Raw genomic sequence first — 15,732 nt, 5'->3', positions numbered from 1 at the left:
TCATTACAACTCTGCCTACAAGATGCAGTAAAAGTCCAGGTGTTTTTGAAAAGCAGTGCTCTCTAGGGTTCAAGAAAGACCTTGTGAAAAATGGAAATTTTAGTAGCAAAACGGTATGTCTTTTTGGATTGATAGAAACGGGGGAGGGGTACCCCTGATCGGAGGAAAGCAAATTCGACTTCTTCAGTTGTGTTTTATGGTTTCTACTTTGCTTCAGAACAGTTAATGGTAAATGAATTAAGACACTCCCTTCTCAGTTCATGAAGAGTAGCAGTTAAATCTGGTTAGAGATGCAGACAATAGAAGATAAACATTTCCATATCATTGCTTTCTTTATACATCATGGTATTACCTACAGTTACAGTTGAGCACAGGTGAATAGTGAAAACACCATTTTCTCTATTTCTCTGCTTCCTTTACTCATGTTTATAAATGTGAGAAATTTGAGCAGGCAGTTGGTAAAGTGAAATGTTCAATAATGTAATTCCTCTGATGTTCTGTACTATCAATATTCACATTTGTACAAATTAAAAATGGAGGGGACGTGTTTAGTTTTCCCCCCATCTTTTTAATACCGCTTTGCATATTCAAAATATAAAACAACTCTTTAATCACCTTTATTTTAATTACTTGTTATAAAATGATTTTTTCTTTGTAACTAAAAATACTGATTTTTCTTAAGGGGCCCTTAAAACATTTCTTTTTGAGAAAAAGAACTAGTGCTGACTGTACTGTGATTTGTGATTCATAACTAACACAGCTGAAGGTCCTGTAGTACCACACTGAAGAATAACAAAAGACAGTTTCTTAAGAACGGGAGATTAGTGGCAAGAATAAAGGCTAAGCTGGTCCTAAAAAAATATATTTATCTTAAGATTAAAATTTGCATGTAGTTATGTCTAACAGCTTGCTAAAGAAAGGGAATAGGGAAAGGCTTATCAGATTAGTAACTTCTTTGGTATACTGATGGCTTAACTTTTTTTAAAGGACTGTTTTTTTCTTTTAAAAAAGTTTATCTGTATGGGTTTAAAGTGTTTCATCTGGGGGTGGGGGCAAATATTTGACACCTGTGCTATTAAGTCTTAGTGAAATAGCAGGTGGAGAAGATCTAGTTGCTGAAAGTTGGATTAAGTAAAGCATTTATCTTTTTTCTTCTCTGAGTTCTTAGATTTGTACACGTTAGCCGTTTTTAGTATTTTAGGGGTTAGCATGATTGGGGCCTAAGTGGAAGCACAGTGACACTGAGAACTGTGGCAGTGTTTCCTAACCAAGTCTCTGTAGAGAATGGAGCCCCAATGGCTTAAAAGTATCTGTTGTGTGCAGTTAGTTAACTATTGTGCATTTGGAATGTTTCTAGCCATGTATCATTCTTAGGAAATTTGAGAAAACAGTCACTGGGATAATTTTGTGTTTGGTAGTTCAGATGAGGGACTCTAGTTGAGAAAACTTGGAAGAGAATCAGAGAAATTACCTGTTCTTTCTAAATGACACGAACAGATCAAAGTGCCAGTACCGTAAATCCTACTTAAGACTGGGAGATGGAATACACTTCTTTCTAACTGATGGAAAAGCATCTTTCTAGCAGCGTTTGCTTTAATGAGATTTTTTACCTGTATTTCCGTAGTTGGGCTCATAAGGGAAACTTAATAGAACCCTGTTTGTCATCATCCTGAGATTTAGGGAACCAGATGATAAATCTTATTTTTAAAAAAAAATTTTTAAACTCTTTTTTGAGTTTGTTACATATTGCTTCTATTTTACATTTAAAATTTTTGGCCCCAAGGCATGTGGGATCTTAACTCCCTGACCAGGAATCGAACCTGCACCCGCCACATTGGAAGGCAAAGTCATAATGTCTGGATTGCCAGGGAAGTCCGTGAATCTAAAACTGGACTTCATTATTACTCCATGTTGACTTAATTTTTTAGTAGTTTATTCAGTTAGAAATTGTGCAGATGTTTGGGCAAATAAAAAGGAACTCCATCTGAAAGTTGAGAGAAGGATTATTTCTAAATTAGTGGAAAGTTATTTCTGTAATTTTATAAAACTTTAATCGATGTTTGTATTGTTACTGTTTCCTAATAGGAAAATATGGTACTAATCAGATACAAAATTATCTTTCCCTTATGGAAAAGGAAAATCTAAACAATATCACTTTAAAAAAATTTAGACGTCTGGTAAGTTGAATTGTTAACTAGTTCCATCGTAATGAATTACCAAATTAAATGAGGTTTTCTGTGTTGGTTTTATGTTTTGCTCTCTTTGGGACATGTATTTTGGCTATATTCGCTCTTATTCTCTCTAGAGAAATAGAAGAGAGGTACTTAATTTATATTTCAGTTTACAGAATTTTCCTAGAATTTCTTAGAACTGAGTTGTGTATCAGAGTATGATTATAAAACATACAGGAATTTTTAGATCAAGTAGGTTTCTTTTTTTATTATTTTCAGAGTGCTGAGTTTAACAAAAGTTTTACAGTGAACAAAAGCCTTTTTTTGTTTAATCACCTTTGTTTAAAAACAGGTCTTTAAGGGAATAGTCTAATATTGAAGACTTGATGGTATCTTAGGATTTTCCTGGCTTTAGTGTATGTCTGCATTTTTTTCACTACAAGTTGTTAATGTTTGTAACATCAATTATGATGGATGGTAAAATAGTGTTTAATGATCTAGCAAGGATATCGAAGGTAAATTGGACTATAAAATTATGCCAGTCAGTGGAGATCATTTCTAGAGAAATCATGTGGGGTCCTCTTGTATCTCTGAGTCTGGAAGTGAGACAGAGAGATGAATTAATCTACACTATTTATTGATGGTACTGGGTTGCTTTTGGTCACCTCTTAATTGATTGGTTTAAGTTTGGGTTTGTGATTGTAATTCAGGTGCCTCCTGTTACTTAGGAACAATTGCTTCCTTTTATTGAAGAAGTTTGTCATTGCTTAAAACTGAATATGTTAAAATTTGTAGTTCTAGGCCAACTTCTCAGAGAAGGCAATGGCACCCCACTCCAGTACTCTTGCCTGGAAAATCCCATGGGAGGAGGAGCCTGGTAGGCTGCAGTCCGTGGGGTCGCTAAGAGTCAGACACGACTGAGCGACTTCACTTACTTTTCATGTTCCTGCATTGGAGAAGGAAATGGCAACCCACTCCAGTGTTCTTGCCTGGAGAATCTCAGGGACGGGGGAGCCTGGTGGGCTGCCGTCTGTGGGGTCGCACAGAGTCGGACACGACTGAAGTGACTTAGCAGCAGCAGGCCAACTTCTCAATCTTCAGGACGGATGTGGGTTTTAAGGTGTTAGATTATCTGTATTAATTAACTGTTGAATTATGCTCAGTCGCTATTACTTACCAGTATTTAGTACCAGAATGTTTGAGTTGGGGATATTGTGATTAATCTCCTTTCTATTCCTGACTGTTCTTTTATTCAGTTGAAAACTTACAGGGTGGTAGAAGAGAAATGTCTGCTTCAGAAAAATGACTAATTAACCACCATCCTGTCACCCATCTCCTCCCGCATCCACCCCCCAGAAATCAAGAACTCTTGTGGTTAATTTTTCTCATTTGTAAGCTCACATAATCCTTAAATACTCGATACTTTGTTATGCTAAAGTATGTGCTCCCTCATGAAAGTTTCTGCTTTGGGAATATTTTAAGTTTTCTTGCCTGCAGGATGGAGCAGGTGCCGAAGCGGGGAGTGGTTTGTGTTGCAGTGGGCACCATCTGATAAGAGAGCAGCTGCCTGACCTAAGTACTTTTGATGCTTTGCTGACTGCAAAGCCAGTACATGCTCCGTTGTTTTACTAACAGGTAGTGTCTCCAGCGGAGAAGGCAATGGCACCCCACTCCAGTACTCTTGCCTAGAAAATCCCAGGGGCGGAGGAGCCTGATAGGCTGCTGTCCATGGGGTCACGAAGAGTCGGACATGACTGAGCAACTTCACTCTCACTCTTCACTTTCATGCATTGGAGAGGGAAATGGCAACCCACTCCAGTGTTCTTGCCTGGAGAATCCCAGGGACGGGGGAGCCTGCTGGGCTGCCGTCTGTGGGGTTGCACAGAGTCGGACACGACTGAAGCGACTTAGCAGCAGCAGCAGCAGTGTCTCCAGCAAGTCCCCCAGTCCTCTCCAATTGGATTACTTTGCCTGGAAACCACTTATTTATTTTCTTTACCAATACCACTAATTAGTTGTGGGTTTTTATAAGAATTGTGTTAAGGTTATACTTACTATGTATTCTGGGTATCTGCACAATTGGGTATATTAGTAAATAGATTAAAAAAGAAGTATAGGAACTGCTATATGTAGCAAAATACTTCCTAATTAATTTTACTTTTTTGTATATACTGACTGGTGTTACTAATTAATTAAATTGTTCTCCACTTATTGAAGTGTTTAGAAATTGGAGCAAACATGCCCTTTGTATGAACAGAGTTCAGAAATAGCTTAGGTTATGATTGTATTCAGTTGCAGGTAGTTTTCTATGCTGCTTATTAAATACTACAATTCATTTCTTCATGGTTATTAAGCTGTTGGCAGCTTGCTTCTTCAAAGCCAGCAAAGGAGAGACTCGCAAGATGGGCCGGTGCTACACTCTCATGTAAATATGTACACGTAATGACACTCAGCCCATGGTCCTTGCTGCGTTCCATTGGTTATAAACAAGTCACAGGGCCTGCTTATACTCAAGGGGGAGGGAATGACAGAAAGGTGTAAGTATCAGGAGGCAGGAATCATGTGTGCCCACACTGATGATAGACTTAGGTTAACCAGCTAAACATGCAACTGTTCTAACCATATTTTTGAATTTACTGTTTACTTTGAAGAAGTTATAATAGTGTAGATGCCAAGTATGCTTTAATAAATGTGAATCGAGCCCTTTCTAGGGACTGGCCATTGTAGTTGTCAGGGTTACAACTGGTTATACACTTGAGTTCTCTAAGATAGAACTGATAGAGTTGGGAACTGGGGTGTGTGGTGATGTCATTAACCAATATTAAAAATAAAGAAGAAAATAATAAGTTATAGGGAATGATAATGAGTCCTTTTAGGCTTGTTAAATTTTGAGGATTTCTATCTAGAAGCATCTTTTAAGCATTTGGAAATATGTCTCCAATTTAGGACATTACAAAAAAAAATTGAGAAATTGTCAATTTGCATATTATAAATGAAGCTGAACAGTGGTTAATATTACTGAGGGATGGATACAAATTGAGGCACAAGCATAGGATTCTGGGGAGCAAGAATTTTAAGAGACAGGCAGTGCAGGAGGCCAGTGATTACAATTAAAGCACAAAGAAAAGTTGTTTAAAATGTTTTTATTATTAAAATAATATATGTTCATTAGAGAAAGCTATAATGTGGAAAATACAGAAAGGCACATATAAGAAATTGCAAATCACTTGTAATATCACCATGGGAAATAACCAGAATAAAATGTTGATGGCTATTTTTCTCATATATATGTTTTAGATGGAAAATTTGGAGGTCATTCTTGTATATTCTTTTGATTTTTAAATCTTTTGGATGTTCTAATAGAAGATTTTAAGGCTAAAATTTCCCCCCAAGAATTGCTTTAGCTGAATGCCACAATTTTTGAAGTGTTTTGTTAACATTCAGTTAAAAATATTATCTAATTTCCCTTGTGATTTCCTTTTTGATGCATTGGTTACATATTCTTTGATAAAATGCTCTTTCTACTTAATCAGTTTCTTCTATCATGTTAAAATTTTTTATAGCATTATTTTTAATGATTGCCCAGTATTCCAGAGCTCATTCAATAAATATTTGATGAAGACCTACTTTGCCTTGCACTGTCCTAAGGATATAGAAGTGGAGAAATGTCCGCACTGTCATAGGCGTTATATTATGCTTGGGGGAGACAGTAAACAAACAAGTAAAATATCAATATACAGTGTTTCAGAGGGTTTTGAATGTGATGCAGAAAAACTGGAGTGGAAAGGTAGAGATCGTGGGGTATAGACTTGTTTTTATTTTAAATAGGGTTTTAGGGATAACTTCTCTGATAAGGTGACATTCAAGCAGAAACTGAAGAAACAAGCCATGAAGAATCTCTAGGTGAGTAGCAAACGCAGGGAGAAAGTGAAGTGAAGTCGCTCAGTCGTGTCCAACTCTTCGACCTCGTAGACTAGCCTACCAGGCTCCTCCGTCCATGGGATTTTCCAGGCAAGAGTACTGGAGTGGGTTGCCATTTCCTTCTCCAGAGGATCTTCCCGACCCAGGGATCGAACCCGGGTCTCCTGCATTGTAGGCAGACTCTTTACCATCTGAGCTACCAGGGAAGCCCTGGTGAAGGAACAGTAACTAGAAAGGTACTTAGGTGTGATTGTAATGAACATACCTGGTGTGTTCTGGGAGTAGTTACGACACCAGTGTAGTTGGAGTGCAAGGGGTTGTAGATAAGGACTGGGATGGGGCATGAACTGCCTTATAACCATTGATGTGGTTTTTAGAGTTTTGTTTTAGAGAGAGATGGGGAGACATTGCAGAGTTTTTTTGAGGAGGAGATTGACATAACCCGACTTAGGCTTTTAAAAGATTGCTCTGGGCACCATGCAGGAGTAGACCCTAGAGAGCAAGAGTCAAGCAAAGGTGCAAAACCCTTGGCAAGAGATAAATGTCTTGGACAGAGTCGTGGCACTAAAGTTGGTGAAGTTGGTGAAGAGTTGGTAGACTCTGGATATCTAGCGCTTTGAAAGTGGAGTCAACTAGATAAGATGTAGAGGATTTATATTCAGCCAACCCTTGAATGTCATGGGGGTTTGGGGTGCAGATGCTCTGGGCAGTCCAGTTTAATTTGTAGCCCTTCTCTGAAATAGCCATTCCTCTGTATCCATGGTTAGGAATGGAGGACTCAACCAAACTGAAGATGGTGTGTTGTCATTGTTCAGTCGCTAAGTCATGTCCGACTCTTCCACCCAGTAGAATGCACTTGCAGGGTTCCTTTGTCCTTCTCTAACTCTTGGGAGTTTGCTAGAATTCATGGTGTACTGGAGAATTTACTATTGAAAAAAGTCCATGTATTTGACCTTCACAGTTATAATTTGTATTGTTCAAGGGTCAACTGTAGTTTGTCTGAAGTTTGGTTCTTTCAAATTATTAGGAAAAATCCTACAATAGCTCACAGACTCAAAGGACCAAGTTCAGGAACCAGCATCAGTGGAGCTGAAATTGAGAAATTCTGTATGTGCATGCATATTTCAGTTGCGTCTGACTCTTGTGACCCCATGGACTGCAGCATGCCAGGCCCCCCTGTCCATCACCAACTCCCAGAGTTTACTCAAACTCATGTCCATTGAGTTGGTGATGCCATCCAACCATCTCATCCTCTGTCGTCCCCTTCTCCTTCTGCCTTCAATCTTTCCCAGCATCAGAGTCTTTTCAAATGAGTCAGGTCTTCGCATCAGGTGACCAAAGTATTGGAGTTTCAGCTTCAGCATCAGTCCTTCCAATGAATATTCAGGACTGATTTCCTTTAGGATGGACTGGTTAGATCTCCTTGCAGTCCAAGGTACTCTCAAAACACCTTGGAAGAGTCGTCTTCTCCAACACCACAGTTCAAAAGCATCAGTTCTTCAGCGCCCAGCTGTCTTTATAGTCCAACTCTCACATCCATACATGACTACTGGAAAAACCATAGCTTTGACTAGACAGACCTTTGTTGGCAAAGGAATGTCTCTGCTGTTTAATATGCTGTCTAGGTTGGTCGTAACTTTTCCTCCAAGGAGCAAGCGTCTTTTAATTTCATGGCTGCAGTCACCATTTGCAGTGATTTTGGAGCACCCCAAAATAGTTTGTCACTGTTTCCATTGTTTCCCCATCTATTTGCCATGAAGTGATGGGACCAGATGCCATGATGTTAATTTTCTGGATGTTGAGTTTTAAGCCAACCTTTTCAGTCTCCTCTCTCACTTTCATCAAGAGGCTGTTTAGTTCTTCTTTGCTTTCTGCCATAAGGGTGGTGTCATCTGGATATCTGAGGTTATTGGTATTTCTCCTGGCAGTCGTGATTCCAGCTTGTGCTTCATCCAGCCCAGCGTTTCTCATGATGTACTCTGCATGCACACCCACACCCTAGTTTTCATTTTGCTTATTACCTAGTTTTATCCTCTTATATTGTGTAGAGGCTTTATTTAAGGTGATGGCCTGTTGGCTTACGGTTACTTCCATCTACATGTCATCTGAGTGGCCTGAAGGGAATGTTTTCCTCCAGCTGTAGCAAGAGGACTCTGATTTAAGTTGTGTGCCTATCCACATATCAGTCACCGAAGCGAAGGAGATGGAATGCACTCTCGGAATGAGAAGGCTGTCTTCTGTGATCATGGGGAGGAGTTTGGGTTTTTGGAGTCAGGCTGCCTGGGTTGAGTCCATCCACACTGTATGACCTCATTATCTAACCGCTCCTTACCTTAGTTTTTTTTCACCTCTAAAATCAGGGTGAAAATAAATCTTGTTTTGTGGTATTGTGAGGTTTAATCTATCTTTTTATTTTTAACATTTGAACTGTTATCAAAAATTAAAGCATTTAAGACTCATATCCCTCTTCTCATTCTCACCCTCTTCAGGAAGACCATGTCCTTTACTTTTCTCAACTTCTCAGATTTTGCAAAAAAGAAATCCAAGTCTTAGTTTTTATGTATGTGTTTTCTGTTCCCATGAATCTCCCTTGAATATCTGGATTAAGCTTTACAGTGCCTGTACTGTGTTAATCAGAAGGTAAAATTTTGTAAATTCAGTGTTTTCAAGTACATTTGGTATTTGAATACACAGCTAATGATCACTAAAATTATTCTATATTTAAATCGTATATAAAAACTTACTGCTCCAGAGATGTTATATTTTTACTTGTGTAAAGTAAATATATGTAAACTGAACTGTTGAGCCAAAGAAAGTAGGTATAATGTGGACTATGCAAATGTGGCAATCATAAAATTGTCTTACAAATAAAATCATGCTGTACTTAATAGTTGTTTTTTCATAAGCATTTGAAATGCTGCAAACATTGTTGATCAGTTTGAGTATATTTTGTGGGTGGTGGGAGATGGTTGGTGTGAAGTTAAAGCAGGTCAGTTCTTTTAAATATATGCTACTTCTCCAGGGAAGTATCCGAAAACCTTAGCGTTTTATGCTGTATGGTTTACTGCATCTCAGGCAACCTGGATGACATGGCATTTGGTAAAGGAGCATGCTGCTGTGCTGGTGTTTTGGCGTTGGCGTGCTCTGGTCTGAGACCTCTAAGGTCTTGATTGGGAATTTTTCAGATTTCCTGTCTATTATAACACATCTTCAGAAGCAGTGCATCTTCGAAAGCAGTGCCTCTGGTAACCTTTAAATCTCAGTTAATTCCCATGTTTCACTCTTTCCACCATCTTGCCATGTAAAGAAGTGTCGTTAGTTTCCTAAGAGAAAACTTAAAAGAGGAATACTTAATATTACAGACCACTTTTAGTAAGAACTAATACTGTTTTATGTGGTAATTTGTGGATTAGAAAAGTGACTTCACAAGCACTGACTCATTTGCATTTCATAAACATAGAGTAATTTCTTTGGTTATTTGGAGATGAACATCAGAAGTTAGATGAATTCCAATTCTGCATTTGTTGTATTTTTACTTATTCCCAGGTGGCACAGTGCTAAAAAATCCACCTGCCAATGCAGGAGACACAAGAGACAGGGTTCAATTCCTGGGTCAGGAAGATCACCTGGAGTAGGAAATGGCAACCCACTCCAGAATTTATGCTTGAAAAAGTCTCCTGGACAGAAGAGTCTGGTGGGCTGCAGTCCATGGGGTTTCAAAGAGTCAGACACAACAAGTGACTGGACATGCATTTCATATGTTGCAATGCACAGATCCTAATTTACATTTTATTTAAAGAGTTTTGACAAATAGATTTGACAATACACTGTGTAACCAACACACTGTCAAAAGTAGGAAACACTCTCTTTATCCCCAAAAGTTCTCTTAAACTCCTTCCAAGTCATTCTCATGGTACTTCTTAGAGATGATTACTATTACCTATTTCTATTATCATAGATTATCGTATCATCTATTATATCATCTATTATCGTAGATGAAATAGTTGGATGGTATCAGCACTCAATGGACATGAATTTGAGTAAACTCCAGGAAATAATGAAGGACAGGGAAGCCTGGCATGCTGCAGTTCATGGGATTGCAAAGAGTCAGACATGACCTCACAGCTGAACAACAACGTTATCATGTATTAGTTTTGTCTCTTCTTGAATTTAATGGAGTCATAATAACAGGTAGCTCTTCATGTTGAGGGTTTGGGGTAGTTGTAAAGTTAAAAATAGGAGACATTGGAAAGGTTAATAAAATTTTTTCTTGCCAATCCCTCCCTGCAGTAACACCGTCCTCGAATGTGTGGACACTAAGCCTGAGAATACCCACAATGTTTAATCAGTGATAGATTTATAGTAGGATACTTGAGTGTGTAAATACTTCAAATAAAGGAGAAATTTAATTTTAAAATTAATGCTTAAATTTATCCTTAAACTTTATCAACTCTTTAATCTTAAATTATCTGATTGGAAAAGGTTTTGAATGATACTAAATGTTTTAGATGTTATTCACTTTATCAAAGTGGGATATAGTGGTTAATTGTGTCTTCAAATTGTCAATTCTTAGGAAAAGGACAGCATTCAGGAAGCTTTGTTATTAGGATCAGTGCTTCTAAACATGGGAGAAATGTAACTTGTCCAAGGAATGTAGAGAAGTGATTGAACAAAGATGAAAAAGTTGGTTATTTCCTGTGTTTTTGGTTTAGTCTAAATCTTTTAAAAATTAAGTAGACAGTAGCTAGCCATCTAATTTTCTTTCTTCTTATGTTTTCTGTTTTTGTATATAAATCAGGAAGTATAAATGAGTCAAAGATCCTAAGTTTTGTGTACAACCTAACTGTAATCCACAGTAACAGCTGCTGCTGCTGCTGCTGCTAAGTCGCTTCAGTCGTGTCCGACTCTGCGACCCTATAGACGGCAGCCCACCAGGCTCCCCCGTCCCTGGGATTCTCCAGGCAAGAACACTGGAGTGGGTTGCCATTTCCTTCTCCAATGCATGAAAGTGGAAAGTGGAAGCTAGTTAGTAGAAATTCCAGTCTTATGCAAGAAGAACCAGAAAAAGGAGTTCTTAGGCTATTTGTGACCGTGAGACAGACTGTACTGAATCTTGAATATGGATTCTGTATTCACCAAGGATGAGAACAGGAGAAGAATCTACTCATTTTTTGTATGATGCATGTATCAAGCTACATGGACTGAGAAAGGTGACTAGGAAGACAGAACCTCAGCCTGGAGATTCCTTTAATATCTATGGAGAAGAGTATTCTTAAAAAGCCTGTATAAAGGGCCTAACTAAAATTCTTAAAAGCAATCAGGGACATGGTTAGCTGCATTCACTTTTGATATATTAGATATTTTTGGAAGGGTCATTGGTTATGGTGAGAACAAATTCTACCTTGAGGTCAATAAAGCTTGTTTTATGACCTTCATCTTTCATTTTCTTGGGCTTCAGTTTCCAGGATAGACTAAAGAATAATGAAGCTTAAGAAAACAACTCTGTCCGTGCCTTGGAATTGAATATACTAATGCAGACAATTCCCATTTTTACAAATTCCAAAAGGGTAATTAAATTTGCTGTGTAAGAACAAATGATTAGGACAGCAGCCTGGAGGCCTATCCTCTTGCAGGTTAGTGCGCTGAAGAGAGTCATAATGAGACTTGTAGAAAGGCACATGCTGTTGCTTGTTCAGAGGAGGTGGTTTCACTTTTTTCAGAGGGGGTGGTAAACTAGCTCTGTCAGCATTATTCCTTGGTGTTCTGAAAGCAGTCTTCCTCTTTCGGAGTCAAGAGCTCTAGAGGAATTTGAGAAATCTGACAAGCTTATGCCACAGAAAATTGAGGTCCTTTGGGGACCAAATTGTCTGTCATTCTATTGACATTATTCTTGCTTTTGCTGTGTATCCGCATACTTAATGTCTTAAGGCTTTTTAAAGAAAGTAGCTTTATAATGTGGCAAGCACTAGAAAAAGTATTTCCTGTATTATGAAAGTGTGACAATGAACTTTTATAGGCCAATGCACAGGACTTAGGGATATCTTTTGTGTTTAGCTGGCTTTAAAATTGAGCATGGAAGAAACCTAAACTCATCTCTTATTATCATGCACAGTCTGTGTATCTGATTCTTCTTATTCACTCAGTCAAAAAATATTCAATGCCAGCTGCAGTAAGCTAGGTAGGCTTTCTGGTACTGGGAATGCAAAGGTGAAAACCACTCTTGTCCTCAGGAAGTCTGTCTAGTGGACAGACTGGAAACTACAAAATTAAGTATACAGTGGTACGGGTTTTGTTTTGGTAATTTTGTTACCAAATTTGTGTATGTATGTGCCTATAAGGAAAAAAGACCAGAAGGTAATACCCATACACTAAAAGTTGGTTATCTGGCTCGTAGGAATTTGTTTTGTCATATATTTTCTTATGGTAATACGTGTATACCTTTTATAAACAGAAAAGAACTGGCAGCAGGATCATTATCATTGCTGTTCTTTCTGTTACTACTCCTGTACTACCATTACTCATGCTTTGAGAGCTCAGGTTCACACTTAAGTTTATCTGACTTCCGGTGTGTGCCCTTAGCCCTCAGGCCCCACGGAACAAAATCTGCTTTGGGACAGGATCTTTGAGAGTTTAATCATATGAAAACACTGGTCCCATAAGCTTCTCCTAGAAGAGAGAGTTCTGCAGCCCAGGAAGTTTTATAAAGAAATTTGGTTAACTCCTTTTAATTCGATATCTCCTAAATTAGTTTCACAGTAATTTGACTTCTGTTTCATTAATCCTTTATTGATGTTCTGTGGTTCTTGAACTTTAGTGGGCATCACCCCCATTCCCAAAGTGTTTGACTCAGTGAGTTTGGAATGGGGCCTGAGAATGTGCATTTCTGACAAGTTTTCAGGTTGCTGATGCTGCTGGTTTGAGAATCACAGCTAGTACTCTCTTTGTTAGGTGATTTGCAGTCCCATTTTTGCATTGAGATGTAAACTTGACAACTCTTAGGTTATGATGCTAGTGTTTTCCTGCTGAAAGAAGATATCTAAAAATGGGAAATAATTGTGGTATGGAAAGAGCCATCAAAGGGGTTTCATTAACTAAATTAACCAGGGGGCATTATTTCCCTTCTACCATCAGTATTTCTCTGTTACCTTGTGAGCTTGAGTTTAGGTATCTGTAGATGGAAATGATTAAACCTACCTCAGAAAGTTTTAATAAGGATTAAATCATGTAATATTTGCAAAAATGCCCAGTGCTCCCCACTTAGTGCTCACATTCTAAATGGTCACCGCCTTGTTAAAGTACATTCTGTGGGCCAATTGCGTTACATTAACTTGTGAGCTTATTAGAAATGCAGAATCTTGGGCCCCATCCCAGACTTACTGAAACAGAAAAGAAAGTGACAGTGAAGGTCGCTCAGTCGTGTCAGACTCTTTGCGACCCCAAGGACTATACGGTCCATGGAATTCTCCAGGCCAGAATACTGGAGTGGGTAGCCATTCCCTTCACACAGAATCTGCATTTTAAAAAGGCCCAGGTGATTGGTATGTACATTACCACACAAGCACCGCTAGTAGCATACACCTTGAAAACAGCTTCTCTAGTGTAGCATGTGACTTACTCTCCACTTTATAAACTGACCATCCAGGGCTGTTTCTCTATGGATGTCACCAGGTGGGCTATTATTTATTCTAGACCTTAGAGATACTTTGTCCAAAATGATAGTGTCTACTTTAGTGTTTACTGGCCATAAAATAATATGTCCTATTTATAAATCTTGAGTGCTATTGTTAAAATCTTGAAATGGCACATAAAAATATAAGAAAATAAAAATTACCTGAAAATCCAGTAAGATAAATTACTTGAAAAGTTGCTTGAAAACCTACTAAGATAAATACCACTGACACTTTGGTACATCTCTTTATACATGTATGTATGTTCACACCAATTTTTTTTGCTTTCTCTTTTTTATCCCCACACCTTTACCTGCCAGATAAAATGATTTCATGTTTATTTTCTGAACCTTTGTGCTAGGCATGGATATAACATATACACATATGTAGGAATTTTGTGGATTGTATTATGAATACTTTTCTGCATCTTGTTTTTTTCACTTAAAACACTTGGAAAATTCCTCAAGTAATATACTTAAGATTCTTTTTAGTGACTGCAAGATATTTCACAGTTGCCATGTTGGATAAATTATTGAGCTTTTTTTTTTAAACTACTACAAACAAATGAAAATCATTGTGCATATATTCTTTGTATATTGATGTTATCCCTAGGATGAATTACCAGATGGAGATTGCTGGATCAAAGGGTAATTTTTAGAAGTCATTTTATTGTGTAATATATTTTACATGCAGAAAAATATGTAAAATTGTATGCATCTTTCAAGACTAATAAAGTGAGTCCTTTTGTACTGCCACCCATGCCAAGAAATGAACGGTTCAGTGTTTATTAGAATCTCCCTCTTGGTCTTCTGTTGTATTATACTTGCTTCTGAGAAAAATATTTTTCTTTCTTTATGGCTTCATCGCTAAGTTACGCATCTCTAAAACATAAGCATCCTCAAATAATAGACTTCGTCATGAATACCATGTAAATGGAGTCATTCTAAGTGGATGACTTTATTTACAGTTCATCCATGTTATTGTTTGTAGCTGTAGCTTATTCATCTTTATTGATACATTGTATTCCATTGAATGAATATCCCACAATTTATTCATTTTAATTGTTGATGGAATTGGTGGTGTTTCTGATTTTGCATTATTATAAAGATGCTGCTGTGAACTTTTTTATTCATGACTCCTTTTGCACATGTTCACAAGTCCTTTGGGACAGTGGTCAGTAAACCTTTCTGCTGTTTTATCTCCTAAATTTAAAAAATTGAAGTATAGTTTATTTCCAGTGTTGTGTTACCTTCTTATGTACAGCAAAGTGATTTAGTTATACACACACACACACACACACACCTGTATATACTTTTTCAGATTCTTTTCTGTCATAGTTTATTACTTGATACTTGATATAGTTCCCTCTATACAATAGAACCTTGTTTATCTGTTTTATTCAATATATATATATATAGTTTGTATATGCTAATCCCAAACTCCTAATTTATCCCTCCTCCCTGCTTTCCCCTTATAACCATAAATATGTTTTCTATGTCTGTGAGCCTGTTTCTGTTTTGTAAATAAGTTCATTCATATCATACTTTGGATTCCACATGTAAGTGATATATTTGTCTGATTGCACTTAGTATAATCTGTAGGTCCCTGTTGCTGCAAATATTTCATGCTTTTTTATAGCCAAGTATGTGTGTATATACACCCCACATCATCCTTATCCATTCATCTGTCGGTGGACATTTGCGTTGCTTCCACGTCTTGGCTTTTGTAAATGGTGCTGCTGTGAATATTGTGCTGCAGGTATCTTTTTCAGTTAGAGTTTTCTCTGGGCGTATATCCAGGAGTAGGAGTGTTGGGTCATATGGTTACTTTCTTTTTAGTTTTTTAAGAAACCTCTATGCTGTTTTCCATAGTGCCTCACCAGTTTATAATCCTACCAGCAGTGCAGGAGAGTTCCTGTTTCTTTGCGTTCTCTCTAGCATTTATTATTTGTAGACTTCTTAATGAGGGCCGAT

The 15,732-nt window shown here is 37.7% G+C and overlaps 1 protein-coding gene across 2 annotated transcripts in view; it reads left to right on the top strand.

Annotated features, from left to right (window-relative positions):
• Positions 1 to 15,732, top strand: part of ZNRF2 (zinc and ring finger 2) — a 96,507-nt gene that overhangs the window by 1,145 nt on the left and 79,630 nt on the right. The window lies entirely within an intron of this gene.

Source organism: Bos indicus, chromosome 4 (genome assembly GCF_029378745.1).
Source record: "Bos indicus isolate NIAB-ARS_2022 breed Sahiwal x Tharparkar chromosome 4, NIAB-ARS_B.indTharparkar_mat_pri_1.0, whole genome shotgun sequence".
Classification (NCBI taxonomy): Eukaryota; Metazoa; Chordata; class Mammalia; order Artiodactyla; family Bovidae; genus Bos; species Bos indicus.
This window is presented reverse-complemented; position numbering and strand designations above follow the sequence as displayed.